The sequence below is a fragment of the Phacochoerus africanus genome, chromosome 5, assembly GCF_016906955.1.
Source record: "Phacochoerus africanus isolate WHEZ1 chromosome 5, ROS_Pafr_v1, whole genome shotgun sequence".
Taxonomy (NCBI): Eukaryota; Metazoa; Chordata; class Mammalia; order Artiodactyla; family Suidae; genus Phacochoerus; species Phacochoerus africanus.
Genome location: NC_062548.1, coordinates 102,023,375 through 102,048,860, shown reverse-complemented (window position 1 = coordinate 102,048,860; position 25,486 = coordinate 102,023,375). Strand labels below are relative to the sequence as shown.

The window sequence follows — 25,486 nt, the reverse complement described above, 5'->3', positions numbered from 1 at the left end:
CATCTGGCTGGTTGCAGAATCTCCTTAAATCCATCCTGAGCCGCGTGTTCCCGTCCTCCTCTCGGCGCTTTGGAGAAGTTCTTTCCTGTTTGTGATCGTCTCAGCTTGATGTAGAGTCAACACAATGCTGGGCTCCATCGCGTTGGAACCTGAGGCAAAAGGAAAAATCAGTAACAGGGATCCTGTCTTTATTGAAATTTGGTACTTCATTCATCCGTCACAGATATTTTGCATTGGCTTTGGTTTTTAAAAGGATTGCATTAAAACATGATTTGTCTTGCCCACTGAATTTTTTGGTGTCCCTACAGTTTTGCACCTGAAGTGCAAAGAGAAAGGATTCCTTGGCCTGGGCCCTGGAACATCCTAGGATTGGAAGTTGACCAGAATTTTGCCTTTCCAGGAGTGGCTTGTGGAGCAGGGTGGGTGTGGGTGTGTGTGAGAAGGGGGGGTGGGAGGGAGAGAAAGACGGACAGATTTTAGAGCTTCTGCTAAGTGTTTCCATGGCGCTGGGGGGCAGGGCCTGGCAGGGGCGCCCAGCGCAGGGTTTGGCGAGCAGGAGAGTGGGTCTTGGCAGTGGAAAGAAAAGCAGGCAGCAGAGTTGGGATGGACACGGAAAAAGGCAGTCGGTGAAACAAAGTGAAAAGAATTCATTTCCACGGAGGTGGGTTGGAGGGGGCGAGATGGGAAGATGTAAAAGCGGGGAGGCCTTGAACGGCGGCGGATGACAGAGGCATGGGCGTCGTTAAGCCCTCGGTCACCCCGACCTTCACTGGGGTCCGCTTTAGACACGTTTAACTCGTGCGAGTGATGTCTAATGGGGTAAAGGAAGGGGGTGGACGCCGAGGGTCAAGCCTGTCCGTCTGGAAGTGAGGCCGAGAGCGTGGGGCAGGAGCGCCATCTGCCCCCGCAACCATTCAGTGGAAGCCAGTGCTGAGAGGCGACACAGTGTAGGGCTCTGGGCCGGTTCTCCTGGAATCTCCAAGGGCAGACACCTTGGCATGTGTGCCAGTCTGTGTCTTGCTTGAGGATTGTCAGCCCCCTGGCTTGCTGCCCACGTTGAGACCTTTGAACATTTTCTTTCTCATTAGCTCCTTCTCCAGGGGTCTGTGGCAGGGGCGGGGAGCCACAGGCTGTGGTCAGGGGCCAGGGCAGCTGGCTGGGGCCTCGGACAGGTGTGTGTGCTCTGCAGCCATTCCTGCCCCCTTGAGATCAGGGTGTGCTGGGCATCAACGCTGCCCACCTCTGCAGTCAACTCCCTCCTTGCAAATGAGCGGAGTCTCTCCTTGGAGAAGGTCCTCGGAACTGGGGGCCGCTCGCCAGCTCAGTAGGATTCATCTGCACTGGTCCTACAACAACTGAAGCTGGGTTAACAATGTAGAATTGTGGGGTCCTGACTCCCATCCCCGCTTGCTGGGGTCTGTGGCTGTATTCACCCGAGAAAGCAACCCTACCCCTTGCCCCGAGGTCTCCACCCTCTCCCGCCTTCCTGCTCAGCAGACCTGGAGGGAGAAGCCCCTTTCTCCCTCCACCCTGTACCCATCCTGCTTGTTGGGATTCGGCCACAAGGGCCTGTCTCTTGTAGGATGCGCATTTCTGCTAATTGTAGGAAATATGGAAGATTGGGAAAGCATGAAATAGAACATCTCAGTGGCTTAAGCCTGGCCCTTGGAGATGGACACTTTTGCCCACTTGGAAGGCCCACCATGTCTGAGTTCCCACTGGTTACAGGTGCCCTTTACCTGTTATAGCAATTTCCTGTCCTTGTCACATTTGATCTTCTTGCACAGCCTCATGAAAGGCCGTCAGCAGTCATGGTTTTCTCCTTTTCATAGCTGGGAAGCTGAGGCAGGCAGGCGAGACTTGTCCCCATGTGTGCCCCACCTTGTCCCCCCAGGCCTCCTGAGCACACGGTCCCACTGGCTTCTCGCGCCCTCTCACAAGTCTGAGCCAGGGACCACGAGCCCCTCTGCAAGGTGGGCACCCTTTCCAGCCCCTTGCCCACACCGCTCTTCCCACGGGGCTGGCTCTGAGCCTTGCCTACCGCCCTGGGGGACCATGGAGTAAACGTTCAGGCGGGAGGGAAGGGGGAAGCAGGGGGAGGGGGCAGATTTCAACGGCGTGCCCCTTGGAAACCACATCAAATGGTGCAGCTAGGAATTAATAAATAAATTTGGGAGACAAGTCAATTACCCTCCCTCTGTGCCCCTGTCCCTGGGGGCAAACAGCGGCATGTGGTTCTCAGCCTGAGCACGCCTTCCTGGGGGCAGGCCCAGCCAGCGCTGCAGCTGGCTTCTGTCAGATTAGCCGAGCGAGATGTGACAGGCCTCTGTCCTCTGGGGAAATGGCTCCCTTCCTGGGAGGCGGCAAGGACATTCCCAGGTTACTCTGTTCCTGCCCTCTCCCTGCGCCCCTCCCTGTCTCACTGCCTCACGGGCGTCCAAATGCCCCTCACCTCCCCAAACACAGTCTCCTGCTCAGTGAGTCGTAGCCCCAAGTCCCACCAGGCGAGGTCGCTGTGCCTGCAGAAGGTGCCCGTGAAATGCCTTTACTGAGCAGGCTGCCGTGTTAGCCTCTTCCAGACACATTAGCACCATGGTTATTATTTTAAAAACCGAACTAACTACTTGTTGCCTTTAGAAAGCATTTATTTGCTCAGCAAATATTTTAAAATGCTGCTTGTGGCAGAGCTTTTGCTATGTTGTGTAGATACCCTTACCCACTAGAAGCTGATAGTCCAGTGGGGAAGATTGCAGACAATGACCCTACAGGAAATTTTGGGAGGAAAAGTGGGAGTTCCTTGGTAGGTGATGCTCAGGCTGCATCCTGAGAGGTGAGTTGTTATTGAGGCTAGGTGAAGGGGAATGCTGTTCCAGGTGGAGGGAGTAGCATTTGCAAAGTCTCAGGCAGGAGAGGGCCTTGAGCTGCTCAGGGTGTGAGCAGAGCAGGCGCAAGAGGAAAGGAAGAGGCTGGCTTGTGTTCAGCCTTGTGAGATACACACACACACACACACACACACATCTGTTAATAGGGTTGCATGGGAGAGGGGTGGCATATAAACTTTAAAAGTGATTGGATTACAGCTTCTTATCAACTTTCTATGTGTTGAGTGAATGGGGTATTGTTTTCTTTTTTCTTTCTATTTAGAAACAACAACACAGCTGCATATAACCCACCAGGCTACAAAGAGAAAACAGCGGTTTTCTAAATATAAGAGCAGTATCATGGAAAAATGTGTTCCCCCTCTGACATTTGTTGCCACTAAATTTTCTATGGTTGCATTAAGTAGGCATGTTCTTTATATCAACGGTTCTCAAGTTACAGTATTCATGTGGTGTTTGGGATCTGTCCTGGAGATTCTGATTCAGTGGGGCCCAAGCAGTCTGCATTTTTAAGAGCTTCTGTGGTAAATCAGATGCAACATGCACATTCCTAGAACCTGAAATTAACTATTGCGCCTTGGGGAATTTGCTTGCAATTCAGGAGGCTGCCACCAGATGGCAGTGGTGCTTTGTGGTGGATCTAAGCACAGAGGCGTTCCCCACCATGGTTGGTTGGGACATAGTTCTTTATTATAAGAATGTATAGCCCTTAATTTTAAATTTAAATTTCAAACCTTAGAGCTGAACTTTCCAATATGGTGGCCACTGGACATGTGTGGCTTTTTGAGCATCTGCAATGTGGTTCAGCCTGAACTGAGAGGTGCCGAAGGTATAATAAATACACTGAATTCAAATATTAATAAAAAAAGGAATGTAAAATGTCTAGTTGGAATTCCCGTTGTGGCTCAGCAGGTTAAGAACCTGACAAAGTGTCCGTGAGGTTTGTGAATGTGGGTTTGATCCCTGGCCTTGCTCAGTGGATTAAGGATCTGGCATTGTCACTGCTGGGGCTTGAGTCGCTGCTGTGGCTCAGGGTCCATCCTTGACCCGGCATATTATGCATGCTGGGGCGTGGCCAAAAAAATTTTGTTTAAATCATGATTTCATATTGAACTTACAATATTTTGGGTTAAATAAAATTTTATTATTAAAATTAATCCCGTTATTTCTTCTTACTTTTAAAGAGATACTAGAAAGTGTAAAATTACATCTGTGGCATACATTCTATTTCAGTTGGACAGCAGTGCATTAGAAACCACTTAAGTCAACTTCTTCATTTTGAAAATGAGGGCGTTAAGGCCCAAAGTTTGATGGAAAATTTCCAGATCCGAAGTCAAAAGACCTCCACCTACATTCTAGACTAAATACTCACTGCACGCCCTTGGGCAAATCGTGTACCTTCACTTAGCCTCCGTTTCATCATCTGTAAAAAAGGCATAATTATAATAGCTCTACTCACTTAAAAGAGTTATTCAAAAGACCTGTGAGATAATGGGGCTGAAGGGGCTTGTGTAAACTCTAAGCATCACAAAGAGATCAAATTACTATTGTTGTGGTTACTGAGAACCACTAAAAGCCAGGTCCTATAGTCTCACATTTCATGAAAGCACTCCTGGCATGAAGGTCCCTGGATTGGCACTTCCAGACTCTTAGGAGTTTACAACTGAGTTAGTTACTGCATACACTTAGGAAATGTAAAATGACAAAAGAATAGTGACTCAAGTAAGTAATGGAAAACGTCACAAGGCACATATCATTAATAGTGAGAGATTCCTCCCTCCCTCCCTCCCTCATTCTTTCTTTTTTCTTCCTTCCTTCCTTTCATTCTCTCATTGATTTTTTGGCTGTGCCTACAGCATATGGATGTTCCTGGGCCAGGGATCGAACCCAAGCCACAGCAGTGACAACACTGGACCCTTAACCACTAGGCCACCCGGGAACTCCCTCTTTTCCTTTTTTGAAATTTGCATTTATTGAGCTGGGACAGTACCAAAAATGAATACCATTTTGTCTCTGTTTGCAAAGAGGTATATCCTCTTAGAGGGCAGAAAGAAGGCACAAATTAGACACCAACCTCAGAACCTCTCAGGAAAATGCTGGTATTAGGAATGAGTGACAGGGGCTGCCAGCTCCTGCAGTTCCTGACCAACTCTTCCCTCTCCTCGTCTTCCTGACTTTATTGCATCTGGACTCTGTGGGGTTGGCAGTTGGCCTAGCTAAAATACTGCATTTTTCAGCCTCCGTAAAGCTAGGGGGAGCCACATTATGCAGTGCTGGGCAATGAGATAGAAGCAGAAGTTGGATTGGGTTTCCATGAAAGCTCCTTACAAAGGGCGGAGGGCATTCAGCCTTTGACCCTCCCTCTTGCCACTAGGGTGGGTGTGATGGTGGTGACTCTGGCAACCACTTTGTGATCATGAATGTCAAAGTCACACCCTACAGTAGTAGAGGGGAATGCTGGAGGGAACCTGGGCCCAGGACAACATCGTGGGGATGCTAGACTGTCCTGACTCTCCAACCTTTGATGTTTTCATTATGCGCAAGAAACATGAGCCACTGTTTAAGTGGTTGAGCCACTGTTATTTGGGTTTTCTGTTCTATGCAGGCAACCCAATTCCTGAATGATTCCGAGCTCATTAGCGCCTGTGTCAAGTCTCTTGCATTCCATGTGTCTGTGGCAAGAAGACTCTAGAGGGTTTTATTGGGGCCTGGGGCCGGAAAGTCACATGGGATGGGTAGGGCCACTCTTTTTTTTTTTTTTTGTCTTTTTGCTATTTCTTTGGGCCACTCCTGTGGCATATGGAGATTCCCAGGCTAGGGGTCTAATCGGAGCTGTAGCCGCCGGCCTACGCCAGAGCCACAGCAACTCGGGATCCGAGCCGCGTCTGCAATCTACACCACAGCTCACAGCAACGCCAGATCATTAACCCACTGAGCAGGGGCAGGGATCGAACCCACAACCTCATGGTTCCTAGTCGGATTCATTAACCGCTGCGCCACGATGGGAACTCCGGGTAGGGCCACTCTTAAGCACTAGCAATACAGCAGGCTGGGTTATAGTGAAGTATCTTTCCTCTACTCTGAAGAGTGTGGACAGTTGAAGCTCTAAGAATCCCAAAGAAGGAGAAAACAGGACCACCATACAGAGTAGTGTTGAAGAGAAGTGGGGCCAGCACATCTTACTTTTATCTCCTCTGCATAAGGGTCTAGGTGATGTAAAGGGCAAAATTAATTGGCAAATTATATTGAGTTTGAACTGCTTTTTTTTTTTTTGTCTTTTTGTCTTTTTAGGGCTATACCCACAGCATATGAAGGTTCCCAGGCTAGGGGTCCAAGTGGAGCTGTAGCCGCCGGCGGCCTATGTCACAGCCACAGCAACTCGGGATCCAAGCTGTGTCTGCAACCTACACCAAAACTCACAGCAATGCCAAATTCTTAACCCACTGAGCGAGGCCAGGGATTGAACCTGCGTCCGCATGGATGCTAGTTGGGTTCTTTTTTTTTTTTTTTTTTTGGTCTTTTTGCCATTTCTTGGGCCGCTCCCGCGGCATATGGAGGTTCCCAGGCTAGGGGTCGAATCGGAGCTGTAGCCACCAGCCTACGCCAGAGCCACAGCAACGCGGGATCCGAGCCGCGTCTGCAACCTACACCACAGCTCACGGCAACGCCGGATCGTTCACCCACTGAGCAAGGGCAGGGACCGAACCCGCAACCTCATGGTTCCCAGTCGGATTCGTTAACCACTGCGCCACGACGGGAACTCCTAGTTGGGTTCTTTAACCGCTGAGCCACGACAGGAACTCCAGAACTGACTTCTTTTTTAAAAAATTGTGGTAAAAACATATAAAATTAACCATCCTAACCATTTGAAGTGATTTCTTTTTAATATTACCTTTTTTGGTCATAGTTTCTTACAGTTTCCACCTCACAAGATGAGCCATCAAAAACCACCTCAGGGAATCGCTGGGAGAGTGGTCATCTTTGGGCTCAAAGTCAGTGAGACAGTGATGTGGAAATCTAGGCTTTGTGGACACAGAGGGGTGGTTAACAGATCCTCCTTTATCATCTTCAGGTCAAGCTTGGTGGATTAGATAACAGAGTTCACCTCTCCCCAGGTGGGGAAGGCTCAGGTGAGGACCAGGAGGAAGGAAGAATCTCCTCCCAGGCCCAGGGATTGTGGAGGAAGCTTTGTAAGAGTGTGGCAGGAGGTGAGAGGTGTGTGCTCTGATTACTTCTACCCTGGCTCAGTTCTGGTCTGGCTGCGGGGATGCTAAGGGTAGAGGGGCATTACTCTTCCTCATGGAGGTGCCGGGGGGTGGGGTGGGGCAGTGGGGGTTAGAGGATGTCACCTTGAAGCTTGCTCCTGCACCAACCTGTGGATGACTGCATCAGAGTAAATATGGAGGCAGTGAGGTTGGGCAGAGTGAGGGCCTGAGGCAGTTGATGGGCACCAGAAATGTCCATGTGAGCCCAAATGACCCTGGAAATTAGCTGAAAGGGACTGGGAAGTTTACCCAGAGAGGTTGTGGCAAGAGGAGTCGAGTGTCCTATAATTGAGGGTCACAGGGCAGACCACCAGTGCTAGGCATCAGATGTGAGTCACAGTTGGACCTTAGGGGATCTGGGTGAGGGGAGGACTCTGTCCAAGACACAAAGCAGGGCAGGATTCTCTGGCCATGGACTTTATGCAAGTGGATGAGAGATATTAGTTTGGAGGATTTGGAGGAGGGCAAGGCCTTGTATCAGTCAGCTACGGCTAGGTACGCCCTCCATAACAAACAGCTCCCGTAACTCCACATCTTAAAACATTGAGTTTATTTCATATCCATGCTACTTGTCAGTGGCTGCAGTTGGCTGGGCTCTGTCCCACATGTCCTCTCAATTTAGGACTCTGCCTGAAGGAGCAGCTCCAACATGGGACATGCCTTTCTCAGGGCAGGGGAAAAGACTAAGAGGGTGGGCCGGGGGGAAGCAACATTGGTTCTTAACACATCTGCTTGGACATGGCACACGTCATCTGCCTTCACATGCTACTGGCCAAGACACATCACACGGTGGCCACATCAGTGGGGTGGGGAAGGATGGTCCTCCCTTAGGAGTTGTGGTGAGTCTCATGGCCACGAGCAGGCAGGTATCACCCTCTTTCAGGAAGGGAGAGAGAAGAGTGGAGGATAAGAAGAGAATCTACCCCAGGACCAGGCTGTTTTTCCATCCACGCAAGTTCCCACAGCCATCCCCTCCCCTTGCCTTGAGTCCCCTGACATCTGGAGAGGGTGGTGGGAGCTGAAAGATGGACAATTTTCCTGTAGAGGCTGAAAGGACGGCTTGGGTTACTGACCCAGGCTCTGTTTGCAGGGCTGGACGAGCGGTGGGGCGAGGTGCTTGTGAAGGTCAGATCCCCGGGGAGAAAAGCTGTGTGTCTTCCGTTGACCTTGGTGTGAGGGGCTGCATTCCTGCTCCAGCACTGAAGGTACAGGATGGAGAGCTGCCCTCAGACCCAGGTCTCTGTGTCCCCTTGGCCTCACCATCATCCGCCTCTCCCAGTGAGTGCAGGTGGATATTCACGGATGTCTTTTGCTGCAGGAGGTGTTTTCCCCAAGCTGATAGGATCAACCTGTTCTTTACCTCCAACCTGTTTTGAAAAGGACTTTCCTGGTTTTTTTTTTTCCTCTCCTTAATTGCAGAATATTTTTATAACATACTTTGAGCAAAATAAACAGACCTAGCAAAACAGTGATTAAAGAGCTATAAAATGGTTTCCTCACACTTGCCTTCTTTTATTTCTTCCTCTTTCAGATGGGTGGGGCTTGGTGAGGTCTCGGTGGATGAGCCTGAGTGAATGAGCTATGAATTAGTGAGGGGCCGTCCAACAAGGTGCCCACACCCATCCCACATCTAAAAGGGGCAGGGGTGCTCCTCCCCCAACTCTTGGGGCACATTCTTGTTCAGCCATGTTTTGTTGATTTCTAGGCTGCAGAGCACTCAATTCTCGGGTCCTGGGGCTACTGGGCTGTGCTGGTTTTACAACAAGTGCAGGTAGCCACACTCAATGGACGTGAAGGGGGTGGGAAGGCCTCTTTCCCATCCTTTTGTCTCACTCTGCTTTCAAGATGCCTAAAATCCTAACAGCAGAACCTTTGGGCTGGGCATCGATGTTGGGAAGGTCCCACATTAAGCCGAGAAGACCTTATATAGTGAGTCCCTTGTGACCACCAGAGCCAGGGTTGCAGGAAGGTATCGGGGACTCTGGGAAGAGAGGAGAGGTTCTTGGAGGTGGATTAGGGGTATAGAAAGGAGTTGCGGGGGCAGGGGGCGGCTGAGGGAGGGGGGCTCTGCTGGAGCTGGGAAACCCACCCTGCATGTTGCTTTGTCTCTAGCTGGCCTGAGCCACCCATTACAGTTGTAGCAGAAAAGGGTGCAGCCCAGAATGGGCACAGGCGTGCGTCTGTCTGGCTTGTGTCTCTGGGCAGATCGAGGACAGAAATGGGAGGACCTGGGGGGACGTCCTGGGTCTTCTTGCTCACAGCTGGGCTCCTGTGGAAGGGTAGGTCTGAGTGGTTGCACACTGCTCTGCCCCCCATAGGGTGTCCTTGCTGGGCTGGGGGTCAGAGAAGAGGACCCTGGTCCCAGGAACACTTCCTGCCCTGCTGAGGCCCCAGGCACTTCTGCGGGGGATTGTGTTAGCAGGGGTGAGGGTGTTGGGGAGGAGGAGAGCTCTTTCCTATCCTCAGTCTGCCCCTTTCTCAGAACCCTCAGAGCGCAGAACTGAAAAAAGCTTCCCAGGCCTGTGACCATCTCTTGGATTTTTTTTTTGTTTGTTTGTTTTGTTTTGTCTTTTTAGGGCCACACCCATGACATATGGAGGTTCCCAGGCTAGGGGTTGAATCAGAGCTGTAGCTGCCGTCCTACACCATAGCCATAGCAAGGTGGGATCTGGGTCGCATCTGCAACCTACACCACAGCTCATGGCAACGCCAGATCCTTAACCCACTGAGCGAGGCCAGAGATCAAACCTGCATTCTCATGGACGCTAGTCAGATTCATTTCCACTGAGCCACGACGGGAACTCCCATCTCCTGCTTTTATTCAGGTAGGCACTGGACGCCCTCTGCTCTAGCTCCTGCCCCCCTCCAAGCCCTGGGTGGCTGATAAACTCATTTCCTCTGTGAAACTCGTGACTGATAATGGTTGGAGATGCGTGCCTTTCCAGGTGGATCTGCCCTTTACTAAGAGGAAAGACTCACCAGAAGCTGAATGCCAATGAAGGAAGAAGGGCAGGGAGATAATTTGAGGTAGGGAGCCTTTCTGCTCGCTCCCATCATGAAGGTAGTACTACCTGTGTTGGTAGAATATGCTAGAACTTGCAAAGCCATTTCCCATAGGGTATCTTACTCAATCCTCTCATCAATGGATAGAGGTGGACACAGAAAGGACTGTTATCACCATCTGCAAATGAAGAAACTGGGGCCAGGAGGGAGCAGGAATATGCCTAAGACCACGCAGTCAGATGGTGGCAGGACTGGGGCAGGGCGTTGATTCTTATCACTCTCAGCGAGGTCTCGTCCGGGACGCTGGGCTGCAGAGCCTGGGCACGGGTGTGTGGATCGCCCCTGTCCAGAGGCACATGGGAGTGGGAATGAGGCAGGAGGTTTGCAGTCAGAGGGCCTGCCCTAGGATCTGAACTTCGGCTCTTTCTCAGCGGTTAGTTACCACCCCAGAGCTTCGGTTTCCTCACTAGTCAAGTGGGGGTAACAACCCCTTTCCACTCTCACCCACCAGGGTTACTGTGAGGCCCCCCAGTGAGATAAAGTCATCAAAGCATCGTTGCAAACTGCAGAAGCCTGCCCACATGCTCGATTCCAGGAAGCCAGGGCTGGACTCTTTTTGCACTGTTCACACCCTTCCTTTGGGGGAGGCAGAGGCTCAGAAATAGCCTTCGCTCTGTCCTCCCTGCTTCCCCCGGGATTGGGGTTGAGTGTTTTCTTCTTGGAAAAACAAAAAATCAAAGCAGTGGCAGAAAAACCAACAGCCTGTTTCTGCTTCCCCTCGGCTGCCCTTCTGGCCTCTGGGGCCAAGAGAGGATGTCGCCGGAGTCCAGGGTTTGGCTGCGGCCTTTCAGAGCCCTCACTGCCCTGCAAGGGCCAGCAGGAGAGGCCTGGATGGCGCTGGTCACGTGCTCAGAGGCCAATGCTGGTAGTGCTCTGAGGCGTGGGGTTCCGATCTTCCTTGGGAGACTGGGCAGGGAGGAGAGGAGCCCCGCTCTTTCAGGCCTGAGAGCACCCAGGAAGGGCTTGGACGTGCTAGAGAAGGGTATCCTGTCCTCTCAACCAGAAATAATTATTCATTTCAATGGACACCTTTCTGGCCATTTGCAAAATGAAATTCAGAATCCCGTGTCTCTTTTTTACCCCCTCTAATGAGCAGCAGATGAGTTTTCAGGGTGTGTTTATCTTTTTCTAGAAACAAGGAAAGGCCAGCTTAAGAGGATAAACAAAACCTACAAACTACATATTGCGTGGCACAGCCGGGCGACCCCAGATGGGAGTGGGCCGGGCCCTGGCCCTGGCCCCCTGCCCTGAGGTGTGGCTCTAACAGGGCTTCCCGCTCCAGACCCAGCGTCTTCACCTGAGATGGTTAGGTGGGCCCCCCTGTGTCTCCTACACTGTCGATGGGAGGTTTACACAGAACTTAGTAAGGGCAGCAAAAGGGACGTGTTGAGAAAAGCCTAACCTATAGTGCAGATGAACTGTATATGGTTTTCTGAACATTTAGGCTGTCACATCCACAGCAATCTCAGACAATATAGAGTATGCATCTGCTTTTAATTTCCATCCCTCCTCAACAAGAGATTGAGAAAGAAATGTTCCAGTCCATCCCTCTATGGTCTCAGGCAGTATCTGGGTTCTACTCTTTCTTCCAGTCCTCCTCTTATTCCAAACCATTTGGAGTCCCAGTTGGTTCCATGACAGCCACTCCCTTTCTTTTTAGGACTTGAAGCCTAAGAACTAGTTTTTCTAATTTCCCAAGACTTAGAATACAGCGTTCAGCAGGCCTGGTTTCATAGCACTGTCTCTTTGCTGTTTGCTCTACCACAGGCTTATTTGGAGACTGAAAGTAGTGGGTGGGGCTCTCAGCCAGTGTACATTCTGCTAATGAAGCTGGCCTTGCCAAGAACCTTCTTTCTGCCACTGCTGTGGTAGGTGTCGTTCTACTTGCAGCCTTGGGTTTTAATAGGATAGGAAAGGCACAACTTCTGAATATTGTATTAAAGAGTTCTCCTCGATTTGGACTAAAGACATTTTCTAAACTAATTGCTATATGGCTATCCACTATCCGCTCTCTGTAGACATGCCCACATGTGTTACTGCAACATACTCACCCAAAGGCCAGCCATGAAGTGAAATTAGAGGCTACAGGCTTCTGTCTTACTGTGTGTTATAAGGGTTGGGTAGAGGGCTACCAGGGAGGATCCAGGAATGCTGATCACATGGTTAAGGGGTTTTGTTTAAGGGGCAAAAAAATCGCTGCCCTCATAGGGCTGAATTTTTAGTGCTGTGATGTGACTTCATTCACTGGCTGTGGAGTTTAGGTGTCAAGGTCATAATCTCATCATTGTGGTTGGTTTTAAATGGCTCAGGTAGCATAGTCCCTTCCCCACCCCCTCCTTTTTTCCATCCTCCTCTACACAACCCTGGAGTTTTTATCCCGCTCTTCAGTGATCAGACCAAGTCACACCTTGGGAAAACCCAAGTTCTGGTGGCCACCATCCTAGGGTGACTCTCTTAGGGCTTCCCTTGGCTGGTATGAAGGCTCTGAGGTCAAAGAAGCAACCCTGCCTACCCACCTCCCAGATTTCTTCTTACCTCTTCCAGGGACATTGACTATTTGAAGAGCAAACAACCAAGATAAAATCTTAAAAGCAGGCAGAGAGAAAAGATACAGAAGACTCACACTGACTTCTCAAGTGAAACAATGGAAGCCAAAAGACAATAAAGTAATATCTTCAAAGCCCTGAAAGAGAATAACTACGAGTGGAAGTCTATGCAAGCACAGATATCCTTCCAAAATAAAGAGGAAATAAATACGCTTTTAGAAAAACAACGCTTGAGAAATCTCATCACCAGCTGACCTGCACAAAAGGAAATCCTAAAGGGTGTTCTTCAGGCAGAAGGAAAATAAACTCAAATGTAATCTGGGAGATGCAGGAAGGAATGAAGAACAATAGAAAAGGTAAATATGTGTGTGGAATGTAAATGAATATTGACCATATTTACAACAATGATGATATTTGGTGTGGTTTTAAATGTATGGTGAATTAAAATAACATATGGTAATAGCATATGTTGGAGGATGGTGGTAGATTTAAAGCAGTCTGAGGTCCTCGCATTATTCAAGACGTGATGGGAGTACTTAACTTATCAGACTTTGACGAGTCACAGATGTTGGAACCATATCACATTTAAAAAAACAGCAAAAACACGAAAGTGTATTACTCTCAAAAGAGTGAGTCAAAGGGCACTATAAAAACATTGAATCAGTCTAAAAGGAGGCAAGAAAGGATCATAGAAGAGTCAGCTTGAATATAAAGCAAATAAGATGGTAGATTACAACCCAATATAACAGTAATTACACGCAGAAGGATTAAACAATCCATTTAAAATATATATTTGTCAGAGCAAATAACAAAACATAACTATATCCTGCTTATAAGGAGCAGGTTTAAGTAAGACTATACAGAAAGATTGGAAGAAAAAAATTGATAAAATATACTGTACAAAGGGATTCGAGGTAGGTTTATTGATGTCAAATTAAATAGATTTTAAGGCCAAAAAAATCATTGCTAGAGTTGGTGATGCTTCACCATAATAAAAGTTTCAATTAACCAGGAAGCTGAGACAATTCTAAAGTGGTGTGAATATAATAATATTACCTAAAAGTAAACAAATATGACCAAACTAAAAAGAGAAATAGAAAATCCACAGTCATATATGTGAGAGACTATATATACCTTTTTCAGTGAGAGGGGTATAAATCAAAGAGAAAAAAATACCCAGTAAGGACGCAGAAGGTTCGAACAAAATGATATACAGAGGACATAGTTTCCAACAACTTCAAATACATCTTTTTGCAAATGCAGATGGAAGAGATATAAAAACTGATCCTTTGTGAGGCCTTAAAACACATCTCAACAAGTTGCAAAGGACTGAAATGAATATATTCACTGACTATATTGGAATTAAGCTTAAGACCAGCAACAGAAAAGACAATTAGAAACTCCTCAAATGTTTGGCAATTAAGCAATATTAAAAAAATAAATAAATAACCAATGGTCAAAGAGGAAATCTCAATAGAAATTAGAATTTTGAAGGGAGTGGTGATTAAAAAGACTAACTGCACCCTACATATTTTGCAATGTAAAACTAGACTTAGATTTATGGCCTCAAATGCTTGTATTAGAAAAGAAAGGCTGAAGAATCAATGATTTAAATATGCAGCTCAAGAAGTTAGAAAAATAAACTAAACCCAAAGCAAACCGAATCCAAAGCAAATAGGATGATAAAAATAATGAAGATGTGGGCATAAATTGGTGAAATTGAAAAGAAACAATAGACAGAATCTATAATCATAGGAAAAGACCTGTAAAATTAACAAGTCTCTGGTCAAATAATCAGGGGGTGGGTGAGAGAGAAACTAATTGACGTTAACAAAGAGAAGGGGAACTTTGATACAGAACCTACAGATTACACAATAGGAGACTTTGTGGACTTTGGGCATCAGGGGCTCCTGTCCTGACTGACTGACAGGTAAATCAGGGGATGGCCACTGAGCACTGGCTCCCTGCACCTCTGCTCTTTCCCTGACCTGCTTTTGGGGGCAGTGACTGCTCCCCACTCTCAAAGAACCCCAGGGCTCTCCCTGTGAGCAGAGGGAGGGCACCTCAACTTCAGGAAGGGCAGGAAGCAAGCTTAAAAAAAGCACATTCCTTGGCAGGTTAAAAAACATTTTCTTTTTTTTAAGTGTAAAGACTTAACCTTTGCTAGGAAATGGTTGCGGTATTTTCTTTAAATGAAAAGAGACCATTGTGAATCGAACTTTGGAAAATACACAACATCCTGGTGCTGTTCTCCAAGGCGGTCTCAGGCAGCCCTTGTCGGGCCGGCTCTGCCTTTCCTCCAGATGGTCTGTGCACGGGTGAAGGGGCTGGACCAGGGGCCTGGCCCTGGAAAAGTCATGAGAATGCTGAGCCTCTCCCCAGTAGGGCACCCCAGGCAGAAGGGGCTTCTTGTTTCTTGCAGTGGCCTCCATTTGGAACCAGCTCCATAATTTGTTGGCCCAGGGCAAAACGAACATGCCTTGGTTCCGAAACTAATAAGAATTTCAAGGTGGCGACTGCAGAGCTTTAAATCAAGCGTGGGGCCCCTCTGGGCACAGGCCCTTGTAAGTGAAGGAACCTGTGTGACCACACAGGTCCCAGGCCTGGCTGCCACAGATTCTGGCAGATAATTTCACACTCATTCTGCAGGCTAACTTGAGTTTGTGAAGCTTCTCTCTTGGGTGATACCTCCTGGGCTAGACACAGACCCCAGATGATATAGAGAAGAACTCAGGGCTTCCTTTTGGGGTCCCATCTCCATCCCTGGCTCCCACCTAGCACAGCTGGCAACAATGTCCCAACCCGGCTTTTCGCTCAGCTTTCTTTCCCGTCACATTCCGTAGACCATGCTCCTGGGTCGTGAAAACATTCTGGGTTTAATCTGCGCTTGCATGTAACCCGGGGGTCTGGGGTAATCGGGGAACGCAGACCAGCTGCATGGAGTGCCAGGCTCCTTGACGCTCCTCGAGTTGTTTACAAGCCTCCTTCGAGCTCCTACTGTAAATAGGAAAGTACAAACACATGCCGGTTTTGCAGCAAATGAAAACCATCCGCCGCTTTCCCTGAATCCTAACACATAGCGGTTTGTGTTTCGGCAGGAGTCCCCGCCTTGCCTGCTTCTCCCAGACTTGTGTAGCTCTCTGCCAAGCCAGACCTGAGCAGGTGTGCCCTTCAGGGTCCAGGAGGCCCACCATGTCGTAGAGCCGCGTTCCCAGGGTCAGCTTGACCTCCCAAGCCCAGATCCTCTCCAGAGCCTCGCTGTCCAATACAGCAGCCATCAGCCTTTTGTGGCTCGGGACCACTTGAGGCATAGCTGGACTGAGCTGAGAGGCTCATGGAGAATATACCCTGGACTTTGAAGGCTCAGCACAAAAGAGTGTGTGATCTCACTCATGATTTTCCTCATGGATTACATGTTGATGACAATACTACCTTATAGTGGATAAAATAATTTATTAAAGTTAATTTTACATTCTTTTTCCTTTTTTTATGTACAACTGAAGAATTTTAAATGATATATATGGCTTGTACCTGTGGCTTATGTCGTATTGCTTATGTCGTATTGCTGTTGGCCAGCACTGCACTAAAGCTCCTCCCTGTTATATTTCCATGTCCAAGCTTATGTAGATTTTACACACACACACACACACACACGCTGACACCTGAGCAATTGACAGAAACTTGGAAGGAAAACCAGGCCCAGTCAGCTTATGTGACTCGACCCTGAATGCCACCTTCTGGATGAGGACTCTGCAGAATGTCCCAGGGCCACTTGACACTACCAACCCAGGGGCCTTGGCTTGGCCATTGGTGATGTCAGAATGTGGGCTCCAGTGTCTCGATGACTGGATCATAGGCCTGGCTCTACCAGGTATGAGCTATGTGCCCTTGAATGAGTGACTTCCACTTCATACCTTGGTTTTCTCATCTGTAGAATGGGAATTATAGCCCCCTAGTGCAGAATCAGGATGGTGATCCAGGTGTCTGCCTACCAAGTGGGCTCGTTGTGAAGACTGATTAGGCCGAGGCACAGAAAGCCCTTAGTACGGAGGCATCTGCTGTCCCTTGAGCCTGCTGTAGACATCCGTGGGCCTGATCTGGCCTCTGGACTTTCACAGCAGCCTCTGAGGAAGGAAGGGGCAAGGGTGAGGGCACCAGATAAGGGTGGGGACCATGATTCTGGGAGGCTCGAAGAAGAGTGGGGAGACCTGTACTGGCCAGGACATGATGCCGGAGATTGGAGACCGGACAAGGTCCAGTCAGGAGGCTAAGTTGGAGGGCCTGGGATAGGTGGGGCTGGAGGGAGGCCAGACTGAGATAGGGGCCAGAAAATGAATGAGGAGTGGACAGTTCTGCTCCCAGGTGTTCGAACTCAAAGCATCCCCCCAACTGGGGCTGAAACACTGGCCAAGACTGAGGGGGTGGGCTCCGGTCTTGTCCCAAGTCATAAATGGGGTTTAGGTGGGCAGATCTGGGATGTCGAGCTCGTTTTCCCCTTGCTGTCTTGCTCCTCTGAGGCAAGTGAATTAGGGGAATGTCTGTTGATGAAGCAAATAAATCCCGGAATGTCAGTGGCTGAGCACAGCAGATGAATTCTTATTCATAACAGTTCAAGGTGGATGTTCCTGGCCAGCAGGAGGCCTTCTATGTGGTGATTCAGGGATCCAGGCTCCTTGCATCACGGCTCCACCTCGGAGTCCCCTGCATCCAGCGGGCAGACAGGGAAGAGGTGGAAAAGGTAACTCTCCTAAGCACTTTGACATGGATGCAACAGCTCACATTCCTGCTGTGAGGACCAGTCGCATGGTCCCAGGTGCAAGAGGGGCCGGGAGGCGATGACTGTGCCCATGGAAGGAGAGGGTTGGCTGGAGGGCAGGGATGACTTATCATCCGACCCAGGCCTTGGGCCCCCAACCAGGGCTTCTTATACACCTGGGGGCCCCTGGGGCGTATGTGAAAAAGGTTGGCTGGGCTGCAAGTTGGCCCCCGGGGAGGATGTGAAACAAGGCTGGCTGGGCTGCAAGTTGCTCATGATTATGTGGACAAGATGACCAGATGTCAGGACTTTTCTCTGATGCAGAGTCTGTGTCAGGCCCCTCAAAGAGGGGTCAAGGGTGAAGGCTAGAAGGGATCACATGAGCAAGTCAGCCCTTCCCTTTGAGGGCAATCAGGGAAGGCTTCCTGGCGGCTGAGGCATGAAGGAAGAAAGCCCTCTGAGGAGTTTCCGTTGTTACGCAGTGGTTAACGAATCCGAGTAGGAACCATGAGGTTGTGGGTTTGGTCCCTGCCCTTGCTCAGTGGGTTAGCGATCTGGCGTTGCCCCGAGCTGTGGTGTAGGTTGCAGACACAGCTCAGATCCCACGTTGCTGTGGCTCTGGCGTAGGCCGGTGGCTGCAGCTCCGATTGGACCCCTGGCCTGGGAACCTCCATATGCCGTGGGAGCGGCCCTAGAAATGGCAAAAAGACAAAAAAAAAAAAAAGAAAGAGAAAGAAAGCCCTCTGAGATTCCCAAAAGTGTTCTTGCGTATGTGGTACTTTGTCATTTCCGAAGCCAATGAGGCAGGCAAGGCAAAGAGGGAGGCAGGGACTGTCACCTCCATTTGATAGGGGAAGAAGGAGAGGACCAGAGTGGCCAAGCTCCTGGCCCAAGGCTGCACAGGAGTTTGGGAGGAGAACACAGATGTTGGCCTCACAGCTCTTGGCTCTTTGTATAAGCTTGATGAGCGTGCTTCTCCCTCGAGGCTGGTCAGGGCTGGGTCCCCAGGGTGGGCTGGGAAACTCTCGTCCAGGGGGGCAGGTCCTCCCTGGGGACTTCTCAGGGCTGGGTGCTCAGCCTTCTCTATAGAACATGTGTTTCCTGTTTTCCTTCCCCCTCTGGCTCAGGATGGAGAACAGGGTTTTCCTGAGCGGAAGAGCCTCAAAGACCTGGCCCACTACCAGCTAGTTCTGGCTGATCCGCCTGCCTGTGGCTCTTGCTACTCAGGATGAGGAACCCCTCACCCACTCACCCAAAGATCCTAGTGGCCATTATCTCTCCTCAAACTCCTGAGACCTGGAATTTGAACCCAGGGCTTTGACTCCCAACTTGGTCTTCTTTGAAAACCCTTTGCTGCTCAGCCAAGCTCCTTGGCAAAACCTGGGACTCGGTAGCCAGGGCTAAGGGGCCGGTCTCTGGGCTCCAGGGCCTGAGTGAGGCAAGCCAGGACTTTGGCCAACCTTGAAGCCCTGGGAGATTCCGAGCCCATCACCCCCATCATTTCCCACTTGTCCTGGGGTGGAGGCGGGAGCTGGCAGGTGACATCACCCCTCTCCAGCCTGTGTCATGTGAGGCCAGCGTGAGCTGGGGCTCGGTATGTAATTCTGCCCTGAACCACAGAGGCAGCATCTTGTCCTGCTGTCTGGCTCCTTGGGTGGGAGAGATACATGAAATGAAAGAAGAGGAAGGGCGGGGGGGGGGGGGCGGGGTGCATTCCAGTTCTGCAGAGCCTTGGACCTTGGCTCTGGCATGAGCAGTAAATAGGAAAGGCAGGATTTCATAGACGCAAGAACAGAATGGTGGTTGCCATTCTATTGGGGGCGGGGGGGAATGGGGTGAGGAATTTCAATGAGTACACACTTTCAGGTGTAAGAGAAGTTCTGGCGTTCCCGTTGTGGCTCAGAGGGTTAAAAATCCTCAGAGATGTGGGTTTGATCCCTGGGCTCGATCCCTGGGCTCGCTCAGTGGGTTAAGGATCTGGCATTGCTGCAAGCTGTGGTATCAGTCACAGATGTGGCTTAGATCAGGGCTGCAGCTCTGATCTGACCCCTAGTCTGGGAACTTCCATATGCTGCAGGTGCCCCCCTCGCATCCCCTGCAAAAAGGTAAGTCCTGAGGATCTATATACAGCATGGTGACTATAGTTCATACAGTAAATAGGGACTTGAATGTTGCAGAGAGTAAATCTTAAGCATTCTCACCACACACAGGAAAGAGTTACCTTATGTTATAGGTGGGGTGATGGATGTGTTATTAACCTTGATGTTAATGATTATTCCACAATGTATGTGTATATCAAATCATCACATCATGCACTTTAAATACATACACTTATGTGTCAGTTAGTCCTCAGTAAAGTTAAAAGAGAAGGTGGCAGCCAGTGACCGCACCCCCGCCACCCGCCAGGGGAGGAGGAGACCCCTGTCCTGGGCTTGGGAATGGCTCTTAGGGGTCTGTGTGTTCTGTCGGATGAGCTGCTGGGTACAAGAATGTTCTGGGGAAGGGGCAGCAGAGGCGTGTTAGGGTCCTGGAGTCTGTGTAGGTGCTCCTGTGTAAGCCGGGTGCTGGGTGCGTAAGAGGGGAGTTAGGGCCCTGCCCTGGCCCGAAGCCTGGGACAGGCCTAGGACCTGGGGCAGACAATCACCTCTGCTGACCCGGCCTGGGGCTTTGAAGTCCTCCTTCCTCCTGGAGGCTCCAGGCACAGGCAGCCCAGGTTTATTAGTTACAGGTTTATCTGGGGCTAATTTAACTTGTTAAGATAATTGTGCCAGCGGCCGCAGCCCGAGGCCCCCGCCTCGGTAATTACCCTTCTCCTCACCTCTTTCATCTGCGAGGGCTGCCCGCCTTTGCACAGCCCCACTGGGCCCCTTGCTTGCTTGGGTCCTTCCAAGGCTTTGGGAGAGGCCCTGGTGGTACTTTCACACGGTCTCATGTTTTTGGAAAAGCTTGCAAAAGTGCGTTATTTTGACCACAATCATCGAAGGCTGCTGTTTCTCTTCATCCTGACTGCCTCACATTTTCCCTCCTGTCAGGTGGGCTCGGAATAACTGTGAGCATTTTTGGGATCCAGCAAGGGAAACTTGAGTTGGGGATGCATTTAGCGTGGGTGAGTGGTGAGTATTGATGTGGGTTGCAGTGTGCGCAGATAGCATTTCATGAATGTGGCTCTTGGTCACTTGGGTGTCCCGTTACCATTATTAGGGGAGGAGAATTCCAGGAATTCTCCTGCTTCCCGTGGTGTTGACTCACCTGGGGTGATGCAGTGAGAATGCGTCCTATGGCTCTCGGGATGGGAAGCCATGGGAAGGGGTAGAGAAACAGGATTTGAAAGGTACAGAGCCAGAAGCTAGTCTGTGGAAAGTTCTTTCCATCTTCCAGCTCATATAGGAAACGTGTTAAGGATTTAACCCAACTGACGACAGTCTTAAAAGTTCACATGACATTGGTTGAGAAGCTGAAATAAACATTTTAAACTTCTGAGTAACAAAGTGCATAGTTCGATCAACAAGGTTGGAGGAGAGGCCATCCTCTATCCTCTATAGAGAAGACCATGTGATGAAATCACTGCCACATGATGAGGTGGTCATATGATGGAGATGCCTCTTAGGGGCGTCCACGTCATTGAGGAACCAGAAGGCTGCAGGGGGTAGGGGTGAGGGGAGAGGAGTGATGGAGGTGATGATGGTGGTAGAGGAAGGAGGAGGGGATTCAGTGACAAGGATGGTGAGAGAACTAGCGATTCTTGTAAAATCTGAACCCAAACCCGGAAACCACAAAGGACTTCGAGGCGTGGAAGAAGATGGCACCAGTCACGTGGCTGGAATGAATGAGATGAGACATGCCTGCCTCATGGAAGTTCAGGGATAGAAAGGGCCTCGAGGACTAGAGGCCACCTAAAATCCTGGGTTCTGTCCACAGGGGTCTTGGCCATCTTCCCCTCCCCCTAGCCCCATACTAATGTGTGTGAGTGTGTGTAGGGGGTGTGAGGGAGGAGGAAGCGCTCTGAGCCCTTGCATCCGCTTGGTTCAAGGACCCCTGCTTTTGCTGGTGTTCTGCATGCAGGTCCTTCAATAAAGGGTCCTGACAGTAGAAAAGATTCAGAAACCACCTATTTGAAACAAACCATTGCAGAGCCAGTTTTTATTAGTTTCTCTGGGTGGGATTTTAATGTATCACACACCAGTTGTTTCGTAGTGTAATACTATTAGTTCATATTTAAAAAAAAATCTAAAATCAGGGTAATTTGTCTTGAAACCACATGGAAAGTTCTATGCTACATTAAATTCCAAATAGTACAAAGGGACACTCATTTAGAAATTTTTTTTTTTTTTTTTTTACATTTCCATAATTCTCAGGAGAAAGAAAATGCTAAGCAATACAAGCAAAGTCTCTTCTGAAGCTCTAGTTTTACATCAAAGGACACAAGAGCATTGAAAGGGTTACAACTAATATTTTGAGTCTCCACCTATACCTGATGAGTGTAAAAGAGGCTTTTACTAGACAACAAACAAAAATGAATGCTTACTATCAAGAAAAAGGTCTCAGTCTCTGCCTACTTCTGACAGAGAAAAGCTTAAAAAGTTTTTAATAAATTAAAAATTAATATCTAATCACATGATGGAACATGATGGAATAACTATGTTAATTAAAAGAATGTATAAAAGTGTATAACTGGGCCACTTTGCTGTACAGCAGAAATTGACACAACATTGTAAATCAACTATAATTTAAAATTTTTTAAAAATTAATCGAGGTAGGTTTTTCCCCCCATTATGTTGGTATCTAAAGGAGAATTTGGTATTAGTTCATAACTATCCATACTCTTCCTTTGAATGGTGTTGCATCAGAGTGTTTAACTTGTTTTTCAGGATTGTATTAAAAATATCAAATAATATTAATTTTCATTTCTTGTTACCCTTCAAATAATAATTCATGTAATTATTTGAATAATTATTTATTTAAAAATGTTCATCTCCTGTTTGTTCTGATTTAATATTAAGTTTATATTTATATAAATGAATGTTTTACTTAATGTTTCATCTGTTTATTAATATTTTTAAAGTTTTATGGCCACGCCCACGGGATATGGAAGTCCTGAGCTGAAAATTGAATCTGAGCCACAGCTGTGGCAATGCCGGATCCTTTAACCTACTGAGCCCAGACAGGGATTCAAACCTGTACCTCTGAAGCGTGAACCCTGAGCTGCTGCATTCGGATTCTGAATCTACTGTGTCACAGTGGGAACTTGTATTTATTAATTTTAAAAATTAAAATAGGGATTTCCCTTGTGGTGCAGTGGGTTAAGGATCAGGTGTTGTCACTGCAGTAGCTAGGGTCACTGCTGTGGTGCAGGTTCATTTTCTGGCTTGGGAACTTCCACATGCCACGGATGTGGTAAAAAAAAAATTCAAATAAATTTAATGCTTAGTTTGACATTTAAACATGTATTAATAATTGTGAACACTTACTATGCATGTATTAAGTAATCCTATGTGTCAGTGTTATACAAAAACTAAGTACAGCCCATGTTGGCAATCACTATGAGGAAAAATGACCCTGTCCTGACACAAAGGACAAAGCTACCACTCAGAGAAGTCAAGGTGGCTTACCCCAAGGTCACATAGTTAGCGAATGGCAGAGGAAGGCATATAAATCTGGCTCTTCCTGTACTAAGTCTATAGCACGTATCCCCACCCTGCACTGCCTCCAGGCCCTCTGACCCAGGAACACAGTGTGGTGCCTCCCCAACTGTGTTTCGGTTACGTCCCTGTTAAAACCCCAGCACTCATGCAGGACTGCGAGGCTGTGTCCTGCTGCTCTTAGAGATGGTGAAACCACAGGACCCAAACCCCACACTCTCCGGCCCAACAACTCCCAGGGACCCAAAGGACCCCATGGATGGATCCCGGGGCCCAAGAAGAGAGAAGTGGGAATCGAGTCAATAAGTCAGAGAGGCAAGGTCTGATGTTGCCGGGTGGTTTCTGCTGTCTGTCTGCACATTGTGCTGCTGCGTGTCGTGGTGTCACACACTGTTGATTATGTGCTAAGCCTGTGCTGTATTCTCACTGTTGGGTGATGTGCTGCAGAGTGGGGGCCATTGCTTGCTGTCCAGTCCCTGGTGCATCACATGTATCATGGGAAGGCCCGGCTTGGAGCACTTTCCCAAAGAGACCCCGGGGCTGGTCCCGATGACCCTGATCTATCCCGTAGCTTCAGTCTAAGTCTGTTGCTCACAAACAGCTCCTCTCTCAGCTCCCAATTCACAAGCTGAAGGCCCCATTCCTGGGCAGGCCCAGCTGCGGACCGCTCTGCTAATTAATGACTGCTGATTGGCCCGAGAGGTGCACTCATTATGCCCAGTAGAGATCAAAGCCAGGCCCAATAATCTGCTAAACGAGATGTCAGATTAGGGCATTCTTCTGGGCTATTAGAAAGATTTTTCTCCCTGGGTAAAGGCCTGTCAGGGCATATGACCCTGTCACCCACCATGAGCTGAGCTGGAGGGGGGCTCCACAGCCTTTCTGCTCCTCTTACTTTGAATGCGACAGCCCCACCCTAGGGGGGCCTGCATGATGCCCAGGGAGGTCACAAAATGGGGAGGGAGCCCCCTAGGAAAGTCATGTTTGGGCGGAGTCACCTGTGCCTCTGTATCTTTGGGGTTGCCGGGTGTTGGGGCACTGTAGCCCTCCCCGGATCCCTGAACTTTCAGCTGTACCATGGGCATTCTCTCTCAGTCTACCTCTAGGGTTGGGGGTCAAGTTTAATGTTGATACCTCTTCCTCTTCTCAGGAACTAGCCCCAGTCTGACACTCATTTCAAACCGAAAGCCCCAGCCCAACTTTCTCACTCCAGGCTTGAGAATGGAGCCTCTGTTTTTAGCATTAGTACAAACAGCTATTCATGGCTACCACTGATCAAATGCAGAGGGTCAGGCACTGTGCTAAATTCTAATTTTATTTCTACTGTCTGAAAACACTACAAATTAGGCATTATTAACATCCACTATGACGCAGGAGGAAAGCTAGGCTCAGTAAATCGTCCAAGTCACTCAACTTAGCAGCAGTTCCAGTAGTGAGTCCTGACTGGCTGAAGTCAATCAGCATGTTGATTGGTCTAGAGACAGGCACATGACCTAATTTTGGCCAATGAGAGAGACTAAGCACTAGACTTTAGGAGAGGTGCTGGGAAAGGAACTCTCTCCCTGGATGGTGTGGACGAGAGGTCAGGAACTGCTGGAGCTATTTTTCTCTTACCAGAAAAGAGTCTGGAGCTGGAGGGTGGATAGCATGGAACCATGTGGGGCCAATATGGTGGGTCTTTGGAACTGTAGTTTAAGCTATTGAATTGAATTAAGCTAAATGAGAGACTACATTGTCTTTAATGTTTAAACCAGTTTGAGTCAGGCTTCCTGTGACTTGCAAGTAAAAGTCTGGTGCATGGCACCTGTCCCAGAGGAACCAGACCTGCCCAGTAGGTCTGAGCCCCCAGAGTTAGCCCAGGGGTGAGCCTGCCTGGAAAGCTAGGAGACTGTTGAAAGCAGGCATGGCAGTCTGCTATGTATTGTGGTCACCGCTTGTTCTGCTTGGCCACTGTCCCTGCTGCCACCTCAAATTAATTTGGCTATGACCTCACCTGCCACCTCTACTTGGCTTGACCACCTATGGTACAGGTTCTGCTATCTCCCACCAACCTCTATCCTGCCCAGCCTAGTTGGGATACCTGGAGCCAGCCCAGGCCTGGATCAGCCCTCTTTGTTTGTTAGGATTAGGTTTGACTTTGAGAAGCAGACACTCAAAATGACAATGGTGGAGTTCCCTCATGGCTCACTGGGTTAAGGAGCCTGCGTTGTCACTGCTGTGGCTCTGGATACAGCTGTGGTGTGGGTTTGGTCCCTAGCCCAGGAACTTCTGTGTGCTGTGGGTGTGCCCCACCCCCCAAAGACAGTGGCTTAAACAACATTGAAGACTATTTTAATAG

The 25,486-nt window shown here is 48.9% G+C and overlaps 1 long non-coding RNA gene across 1 annotated transcript in view; it reads left to right on the top strand.

Moving 5' to 3' along the window:
• LOC125128122 (uncharacterized) overlaps window positions 1-25,486 on the top strand; it is a 79,248-nt gene that overhangs the window by 44,901 nt on the left and 8,861 nt on the right. The window contains exon 4 of the long non-coding RNA XR_007135147.1: window positions 12,752-13,109. This is a non-coding gene — a long non-coding RNA (uncharacterized LOC125128122). The remainder of the gene's footprint in view (window positions 1-12,751; window positions 13,110-25,486) is intronic.